Raw genomic sequence first — 9565 nt, forward strand, 5'->3', positions numbered from 1 at the left:
GTAATGGTGACTCTCTCTAGCTTCCTGTTCTTCAGGACCTTGCACTCGTCGAGCTTCAAAGCAAACTTGAGAACCCCATTGCACTCCTATCAACTCATAGTAAAGAAGTGAATTGCATACCTTTGCAAAGCTTCAAGATCAACAAAGAGGTTGTTATGCTCGTTATACTATACCTCTCTCTCCCCCTTGCCTATAAATGTTTCTTCAATATGGAATGGTGATCCAAGTGTCTCAAACACCTCATCATTTTGTGTCGACATGCAGCCTTTACATGTGATGACTTTGGAAGCAATGATCCTCTCTATAATTTATTTTGAGGCTTTTTAGCTAATTCTTTGGAGAGAGCCCTGTATCCCATCTGCGAGATGCCACTCTCATCAAGTATTTCTTGCACTTCCATTGGCTCTAGCTGATTATCCTTTATGAAGGAGGTAAGGAGACTCCCTTTCAATTATGAAATTTCTTTTGAGTTATCTGTTGGAATTAGGGTTGCAGAGAAACACACACAGCTTGGAGAAGACGAAGGAAGCTCAAGGCACACTATAGAGAGTGTTTTACTTAGTGTGCAATGGAAAGATCGATAGCCCTAGAGTGATGGGCGTATATACAATGCACGGGGGAAAAACCCTCCCAAAGAGGGAAAAAATGCCCTGGCGGTCCTAGTGTGTTCACACACATCACTACCACATGTATATGGTAACAAATCCCCCCTGGAATGATGCGTTGAACGAGAGCTGGCACATGAGCAAAGGGAAGTGCCATGCCCTGAGGACAGGATCAGTCCACAAAGGGGAGTAAGCCCAAAGCTTTGCGGAAAGCTTCAAGCTTCTCACGAGACAATGCCTTTGTGAAAAGATCTGCAAGGTTGTCCTGTGTTGGCACATAAGCCAAGCTGGTCTCTCCTACTGAGAGCCTCTCCCTGACATAGTGGTAATGCACCTCAATGTGCTTTGTGCGAGCATGAAAAATTGGTTTCCTCGCAAAGCTATTGGCCCCTCAATGGGTCGTCCTGAAACTTGGGGGTAGAACAGGTGAGCTCACTCAAAAGTGAAAAAGAGCAACGGAGTCCTTGGAATGGGGAGAGCTGACAAGGTGCTTTCACAATTCAATAACTCACTAGTCCCCTTGGCTCTCCAAGACATGAGGCATTCTTGTGACTCCTTTCTGGAGGGAAGTTACCAGAAAGGTAAATAACAAAGGTATTAGATATCTAGGCCAATTGTGGGACCATACTAAAAGTTGTTGGAAAGGAACGGATCAACTGGCCCTCCACTTTAACCTCAGTGGGATAGAAAGATTATTGATCAATAGAGCCCTTGAACGACTTAGCACGTGGTATATGCCAAACTGTGAATCAAAGTTCAAGTGGAAAACTTGGCAATGGCCTTAGAACATACACTTTTTGAAACCGCAAACTAAGGAGGTATACCTCACCCTTATGACTTCAAAGGTTTGGTTCTTCCCGCTTAACAAGCAGTGGGGAAAAACCAGGCCAAGGTCAAGATGGGAGACGGTCGTGAAGAACATATGGCACCCTCAATGGCCGCATGGGATGAAGGTCTTCTTATGGAAGGTGTTATGGGAGCCTTGTCGACTCGGGTAAAGTTTCTTGTTAGGGGAATTGATCCAGATAGATGCTCACAATGCAGAACATCTAGTGATGACCTCCCTCACATGTTCAAGGAGTGCTTGATGATCTGTGGCCTAGCAAGAAAGGTCTGCAAATGGGTCCAAAAGACCTAGAAAATAGGATTCTTCAAGAATGATCTCTTTTTGGAAGGGAAGGTCTTCAAGAGCCAAGCACTGCTCATCGAAACACAAATTGTGAGATTCTGTTACTTCAAACATATTTGGAAGGCAAGGAACTGTAGAATATTTGAGAACTCCATGGAAACGGCTAAGTTCATAGAATTAATACAAGAAAGCAAGGGGACAATTATCACCATTGGAAAACAAATGAACTTTGAGAAATGGAATAGGACCATGGGTGCCGCAATGAAGGACCTACATGAGTAAAAGTGGGGGCTTATCCATTGTCGTGGGGTGGCTCCCTTGTGAGCCGATGTATCTATGATCCTTTAAAGATGTCATAGCTCATCACGAGCATGGCAGGAATTTGTAATTTTTTGGGTTTGTCAATATAACATACTCACCATTGTGAGTTTTGCCCCCCCAAAAAAAAAGATTAAGTGTAGGCTTTTTTTTTTGGGTTGCACAAATCACAATGGTGAGTTAATTATATTAGCACAACCAAAAAATTACAATTTTTGCCATGCTCATGACAAGCCATGACATCTTCAAAGGATCATAGATACATCAGGTGACATAGGAGCCACCCAGGACAATTGATGAGCCCACGCCTTTACCATGCAAGTCAATCATTGCAACATCCATGGCCCTGTTCCACTCATTAGAGTTCATCTGTTTGTCAATAGCGATCCCCCCCCCCCCCCCCCTTTTGCTATCTTGAATTATCTCCGTGAACTTAGCTGTCTCCATGGTTAAGATCAAGTGTATGCTTCATACACCCTTTATCGGCCAAAGACTTTTTCAAAAAACCATTGACATAGTAGCCCCTTCAACGACGTTTGATGGTCCTACTTTTGATTTTATGAACCTTCAATAACCAAAGATTCAATGGGTTACCATGTTCAAACATTTTCTTTCAATCCTTATCTAAATGTCAATTTTCTTGTGGAAAAAAGATTCATGGAAAACAGCTCAATGTACAAGAATTCATTATTTCTTGTAAAACCTTAAGCAGACAAAAAATCTTTCAGAATATACTAGGGCAATGAAATATAAAGTTAGTTGACAGTTTGGTTCAAGGTTGAAAGTTGTTTTGGCATCATTATCATCTGACCTCTACATGGAGCATGGATTTGTTTACCTTTGAGTGATTGAAAGTGTGTGTGACTCGGAATCAAACTAACACTTCCGAAAATTCCCGTCTAATACTATCTTGGTCGTCTTTTAAGTGTTGTAAATGATATGGTATGGGTGGTAAAGGCCCATACTATCCATAATATTTAAGGTAATTGTTCACATATGCCAATTTTTAGTTTAAATTTTGCACTTACAAGTGTAAATCTCTGCAAAGGTGGTTTCTAACGACTATCGTTCTCAAGGTGATGAATGGTGAGCATTGGTGCAAGAAGGTGCTCTTTAGTTGCAAGACATGTAGCTATTCATGTGCCTAGTTTGTGGTTACAACACAAACACGTAGGCTTAAAGATTTTGAGTTAGTCAAATGCCATTGGCAATTGGAAAGCTTTTCCTTAAGCAAGGGCCCTTTCAAAGTTCTTCTTCCTACTAGGAAAAGCATTATTTGAAAGAGCCCTCTCATAATGTTGAGTCATACTCCAAAGAATACAACAAAGACATCCTTTTAGTGCTTGGTGGGTGGGGGCTACATATCCTTCTATGTTCTTTTGTAACCTTTAAAAAACCCATTTAATTAGAGAGCTTCTTTTGTCCATGGCCACCCTTTCATTCTCCACCTTTCTCATCTCAAAAGTCACAATTCAAAAGGCTCTATGACAAATCAAGATTACATAAAATATGCACATATGGTTAAACTATCCCCTAATATCCTCTTATTGAAATCCACATATCTTCAAGACATGTGGCAGCACGCATCATCATTGCTAGTACAGCTAGGAACCTACGTGTCTTTGCAATGTCTTCATGTGTGTCTTAGCCTAGTTCTATGCTCTCACTAACATACAAAAGAAGAGCCTTCTTAGGCTTTCTAGAGAGTCTTCGTCTTATTGTTAAGTATGTAGTGGAGCATTGCATACATGTGAGGACCACCCTTAGTCAAATATAAAGGCAAGCAACTGGTTTAGTACATATGAAACTTAGCATCAAGTCCTTGGTGGCAGACTCACAACCCTATATACGATGGGGTCTTAATGACCCCAAAGTGCTGGGATCGATGATGAGCATTGAAGCTTGCGGATCTCGAGAGATAAACGGCATCAAAAATGTCAACGACATTGACTGTCATATCTGTGATCAAGGATTTGAACCCAACATTTTAGACTCAGAACCCTATATACGATGGGGTCTTAATGACCCCAAAGTGCTGGGATCGATGATGAGCATTGAAGCGTGTGGATCTCGAGAGATAAACGGCATCAAAAATGTCAACGACATTGACTGTCATATCTGCGATCAAGGATTTGAACCCAACATTTTTTGGATGGTAGGTCAATGAGCTAACCATGCAAGCGTTTATGTTCTTGTTCAAACCAATTTGAGTTCAGAGTATTATCTCCCTCCATGTCCTTGTTTACATTTGTTTACTTTTCAGCATCTGGCGTCTTCACAAGCCTTTGGTTTTGTGCCCGTGGAATAAAGTGTTGACGTGGCATGCCTCATTCATACCTTGGTAGTTGTCACTTCGGGTGACTAAGTATTTGTGTGCACATTTGTACACTCTATAGATGATTTATATGTGTGCGTGCATGTGCGTATCTATTATTTGAACAAAAGATATCATTGTTGTACATTGACTCTCTCTCTCTCTCTCTCTCTCTCTCTCTCTCTCTCTCTCTCTCTCTCTCTCTCTCTCTCTCTCACACACACACACACACACACACAAAGGCAATTGATGCATACATGTGTGCTATGCATAAATCTCCATTGGGTAGGCTTGATATGTGCCTCATGCAATTAAAAGGGGTTGTCTTTTTTTTTGTAGTAAAAATAGAGAGAGGTAAATTATATTAATCACAACCATACGTACAACAACTCCATGCTCAGGATGAGCCATGGAGGCTATAAGTGACCAGAAAGAATTACAAACTGCTCGAAAGAACCAGCAAGAATAGGGGAGGCCAACCCCAACCATAAAATGACTTAAACCATATTGTCAACCATAATGTAAAACTTACAACATCCTATAAAACCAGAAAGCCTCATGAGGTAGGGGGTTCATACAACATCAAGATGCATCATTAGGAAGGGAATGGGGTATAGGAGGGTCTCTTTATTTGGCAGTCTAAGGAAATGCTTAAAGCTTAAGCCAAATTTGACCAAGCCTAAAAGAGAGGGCAAAAAGGCCTATGCTGAGATTTTTAGAAATACCATATTTTGTATTTTGACACAAAAGAGAGGTGGGTAACTGAATTTTAAAATGTCTTTCCCCATCTCTCTCCTCTCTCTCTAACATATAAAACACTCTCTCTCACTTAGTTCTCATTAAAAGAAGCACTTTTCAACCCCCCTGCCAAAAAAGTAGATTTTGTATATTCTCTCACTACATTCTCTCTCTAAAACGTGAGCCAACTCTTTCTCTTTCCCCCCTTTTTCTCTCTTGTCACTTCCACCTCCCAATCATCAAGAGGACAATCTATGTTGCTTACATCTGACAGAAAGTACAGATCCTCCAAGGCTGCAGATCTACTCTCTCTCTCTCTCTCTCTCTCTCTCTCTCTCTCTCTCTCTCTCTCTCTCCGGCTTCAGGTGAGAGCAATAGAGAACTCCATTACCTCTGTGTGCAGCTCCATTTCTCTCTCTAAAGCTCTCATGATCAATATTTTGAATTCAAAGAGATTGAGCTACACTCCCTCTCTTTCTTCCCTCCACAACATAATCCTCTTATACTATATTTGAGTACCTTCTACGTTTTCCCTCCATAGCCAGATTTACCTGCTTGCAGCAGTCACCATTACACATTCTCTCACTATTTTTCTTGATTAGCTAACAAACATGTCATCCCGGTGCAGTCACTTACCAAAAGACCCCTATATCACATGCGTTCAAGAGGTAATTAATAATACCCCAATATACATACTATACTTACACTGTGAACCTATTTAAAAAAACCCCACCCCCCTCTGTATGTATACATTTTTATACATTTTGGTATTTTAATAATCCTCTCCGGTTAACTCACATGATATCATACACATTCTAAAAAGTGACCGCCTAGGGCATGTCATTTAATCACCCTCCACTACAAGACATTACTAACAGGACAAAACGATATCGATTCAACGTTGATTTGGAGCAGGAGTATGCTACTGTGCGACTTGGCACATCGAGACCCAATGCTGCAAATCAGCTACGAAGCATTGGGTGTAAGGCAATCAACTTATGGGTTGATGGCCACATTTACCCAAGTGATCCAATGACTAATGCACCACTACCCTTTCGTAATGTCACTGAGCTTCTGCGTTTTATTGGAGATGGAAGAGACGGACTGTTTGGCTACTACTGTGGAGATTGTATTCAGCTTTTGTCAATGAAAGGGAAGCAAGTAAACATCTCTTGGCTGCATATTCATCACTGCAAGAGAAGTCTGTGAAAGATCTACAGCAAGTTAGAGAGGAAGCCAACAAGAAGATGAAGCAATTGAACGATGAGATGGCAAATCTCAATGAAAAAGTACAGCAAACAAAAAAATAGTAGGAGCGCCTACTAGACAATTATGTTCAACTACAACACACTTTACACAATATGCGTCGGCAAATCGATCATCTCACACACATTCCCCTCGGCTACCACATTCAAGCGATGTCCTTGCTATCCTCAAGTGGTGGAGCTCGAAAGAAACATGTCCGTCAAACTCGGTAAGAATATTGAAGATTTTGATTTCCTATACGTTCTACAGGTTGGTGTAACAGTAATTCAATATGCAGAAACTTGGCTCGAATGATGATGGAAATTGATCCCAATGCTCAAACAACTGGACGTGCTCTGCTGCAGCATATCATCAAGCCAAAGGAGTTGGTTGAGCTACTAGATGATCCATCCAATGCTGGCATTGCTAATGTTTTACGGCAGAAGTATTTCAGTGAGCTAAAGACATTGTGTCGCCTCAAGAGATGATGGAGGTGTGTGACAGCACACAAATAAGTTTCAAGGCCTATGAAGCTTTGTATAGAAGTGTCACACTCGATCACCGGAAAAAAGGTTTGTTTCGATTTCTGCCAACGCCTTACAGTGTCAGTGTTGCAAAAAAGTGTGCCAATAATGATGTTGCAAGCTTGTTGGGCGGATTTCAGTATGTGAAGGATGACATGCCATTAGAAGACAACAAATTCTTCCGCTACAGTGAGTTCAACAATGTGTATGTTGACTTGTTGAAGCTCCAAGATTCAATGATAAGATTTTATGGGTTGGCACAAGAAGAGTGTGATGGGAAAGTGATACTTGTTATGAAGCTTGATGAGTGCCAAGTTATTAAAGGTCAACGGATACAAAGGGTAAGTGTTAAGTTGATGAGCAGGGCCTTGGTGGATATCAATGTGGAGCTAAATGCCAATGAGAAGGGAACCACTTTTTTAGGTGTTCAGTCAGAGAAAAATATGTGGTGGCTGACATCTTTTCATCTCCCACATGAGACACATGAGACTCTGAAATGGTATTTCAATCACACACCAATTGTTGATGTCATTCGACAACAACAAGAAGGACAGAGACTACATGTTTCAGGTCTTGGAATGTTCCAAGTTGAGTGGCATTTGGCAGGAAACTTGAAAACACTCAAGTGTATGTTAGGGTGCAAGCAAGGTGCAATGACCCTCTTTGCATGCATTTATTGCTGCCACAGTAAAGTCTCAATGGAAACTGATGGCATGGCTGCAAAGGCCAGCAAGTCGAAAGGTGGTAAGGGTAAGGGAGACAAAGTTACAGTTAACTCTGCAAAAGGTATACCCACTACACAAGCAGTGGGTAAAGCACTACAACAATGGTTTCAAGGAATCCTTAGTTGTGACCAGCAAGTATCCCCTAATCGAAACATGGATGATCCAAATTGGGATCCTATTCTTTTAATACCACTGATAAATGTTCATGTGTGCACCTTTCATGCATGTCTACAAATTCTTGACAAGTTGCTTATGCTCCATATTAATTATGCTTGGAATATGGAGCCTGCAGAAATAAGAGAAGAGTGTATACGAGAACTGGAATCTATTCTATCGAGCGTTGGTCTACATGAGGGTGCAATTGAGCTATCAAAGGACAAGAAGGCGGCTGGAAGTACACAAGATCACCCTAATAAAGTTTGTATGGGTGGTAGTAAAGCTAGACATTTGCTTTCAAACTATTCAGACTCCCAAAGTCCCAATGAGTTTCAGTTGTGGAAAAAGGTGTGTTACATTACGACCTACAAAGGTAATGAAGCAGCCCTAGAAATAAAGCGTGCTCGTGTGTGGCCTTCTATTGATGATATTTTTCGTCTTCTCAAAAAGGCAAAGCTAACCAATGATGAGATATCCACCCTAAAGTTTGTAATCAATAGTTTTACAGCACAAATGGTAGATGCTTGGGGGGAGATACACATAACACATTACATGGTGTGTTGAACATTTGATATTTTCAATCAAAATACATCTGTATGCAAAACTAAAGTTTGTTTTTTTTTTAGCACATTCTTTTTGCACATAGTGTTTTTTTTCTTGACACTTATGGTTCATTAGGCATTTGGAGCAGCCAAGGAATGGAGCGCTCACACTATCAAGCAAAAGTAGTGTATTTTAAAAATATACGATATGGAGGTGGAAGAAAAAAGAGCAATGCCCTTCACGAGATGCTCGATTGGTTCTGTAGAGTTTTAGCACGGAGAGAGAGAAAGAAGACAAGAGAACAAAGAAGTTTAAAATGTAGAATAGAAAAAGTGGTTAGCTTGAGGCGATCACAATCATATCATGCTTCGAGTGCAAAGGACCAATTCCGACGCTAGTTGGAGACAAGGCGGTGTAATGGCAGGTGTTGGGTGAAAATGTAATTTCCTTTTGACACTAACCATTTCTATTGTAAACATGCATTGTCATGCAAAGTGATTTGTAAAGGCGACAATTATTAGTCCCATGGCTCAAGTTTTGTCTATTTTGGAGTCTTTTTTAATTTTGAGTGATTTTATTGAGTTTTTAAAAATTTTAAAAGTTTAAGTACTATATAAATCAAAACTCACAACTTAAAGTTCATTTTTTGTTAGTAATTTTAGAAGATCCTCTCTAGCCCAAACGTACACACACAACATGGACGATACACAAGAGCACACCACCACGCACAACAATGACACCATTGCCACTGACAACACTGAAAATCCGCAACCAGTACCTCGTACAAAATCCACCGCTTCAAATCCACAGTCTCAATCATAAGAACCAGCTCCAAACACCCACCTGCTCCCCCAACCTTCAACTACAGAGGATCAAAACACCATGCGGAAAATTTTTGGTGATCTCCAGCCACTACAGCATGCGAATCCCACACCTCTGTAGGAACTCTGACCGTTTGCAGGTCTTAACACACCAACACAGGAAACAGGACCTGGAGTGCATGCAATGGCAGCAACTGGAGATCAAGCAACGGCATCAACTGGAGATCAAGCAATGGCAACACTTGAAGCTCAAGCAACCACAGCTACGCCACAAAAATTCCCACCGTGAGTCAAACAAAGGGTGATCAAATTAATACTCGGTGATCCTGTTTCAATAGCACAGATGCCAATGGGAGGAAGAGAATGAGAGAGTTAGAGAAGAAAGAGGCAGTAGAGAGAAAATCACAGATATTGCATGAAGAACAGAAGGCAGAGAGAGCAGGAAGA

This window comes from Adiantum capillus-veneris, chromosome 11, assembly GCF_014529385.1.
Source record: "Adiantum capillus-veneris isolate H3 chromosome 11, ASM1452938v2, whole genome shotgun sequence".
NCBI classification, from domain to species: Eukaryota; Viridiplantae; Streptophyta; class Polypodiopsida; order Polypodiales; family Pteridaceae; genus Adiantum; species Adiantum capillus-veneris.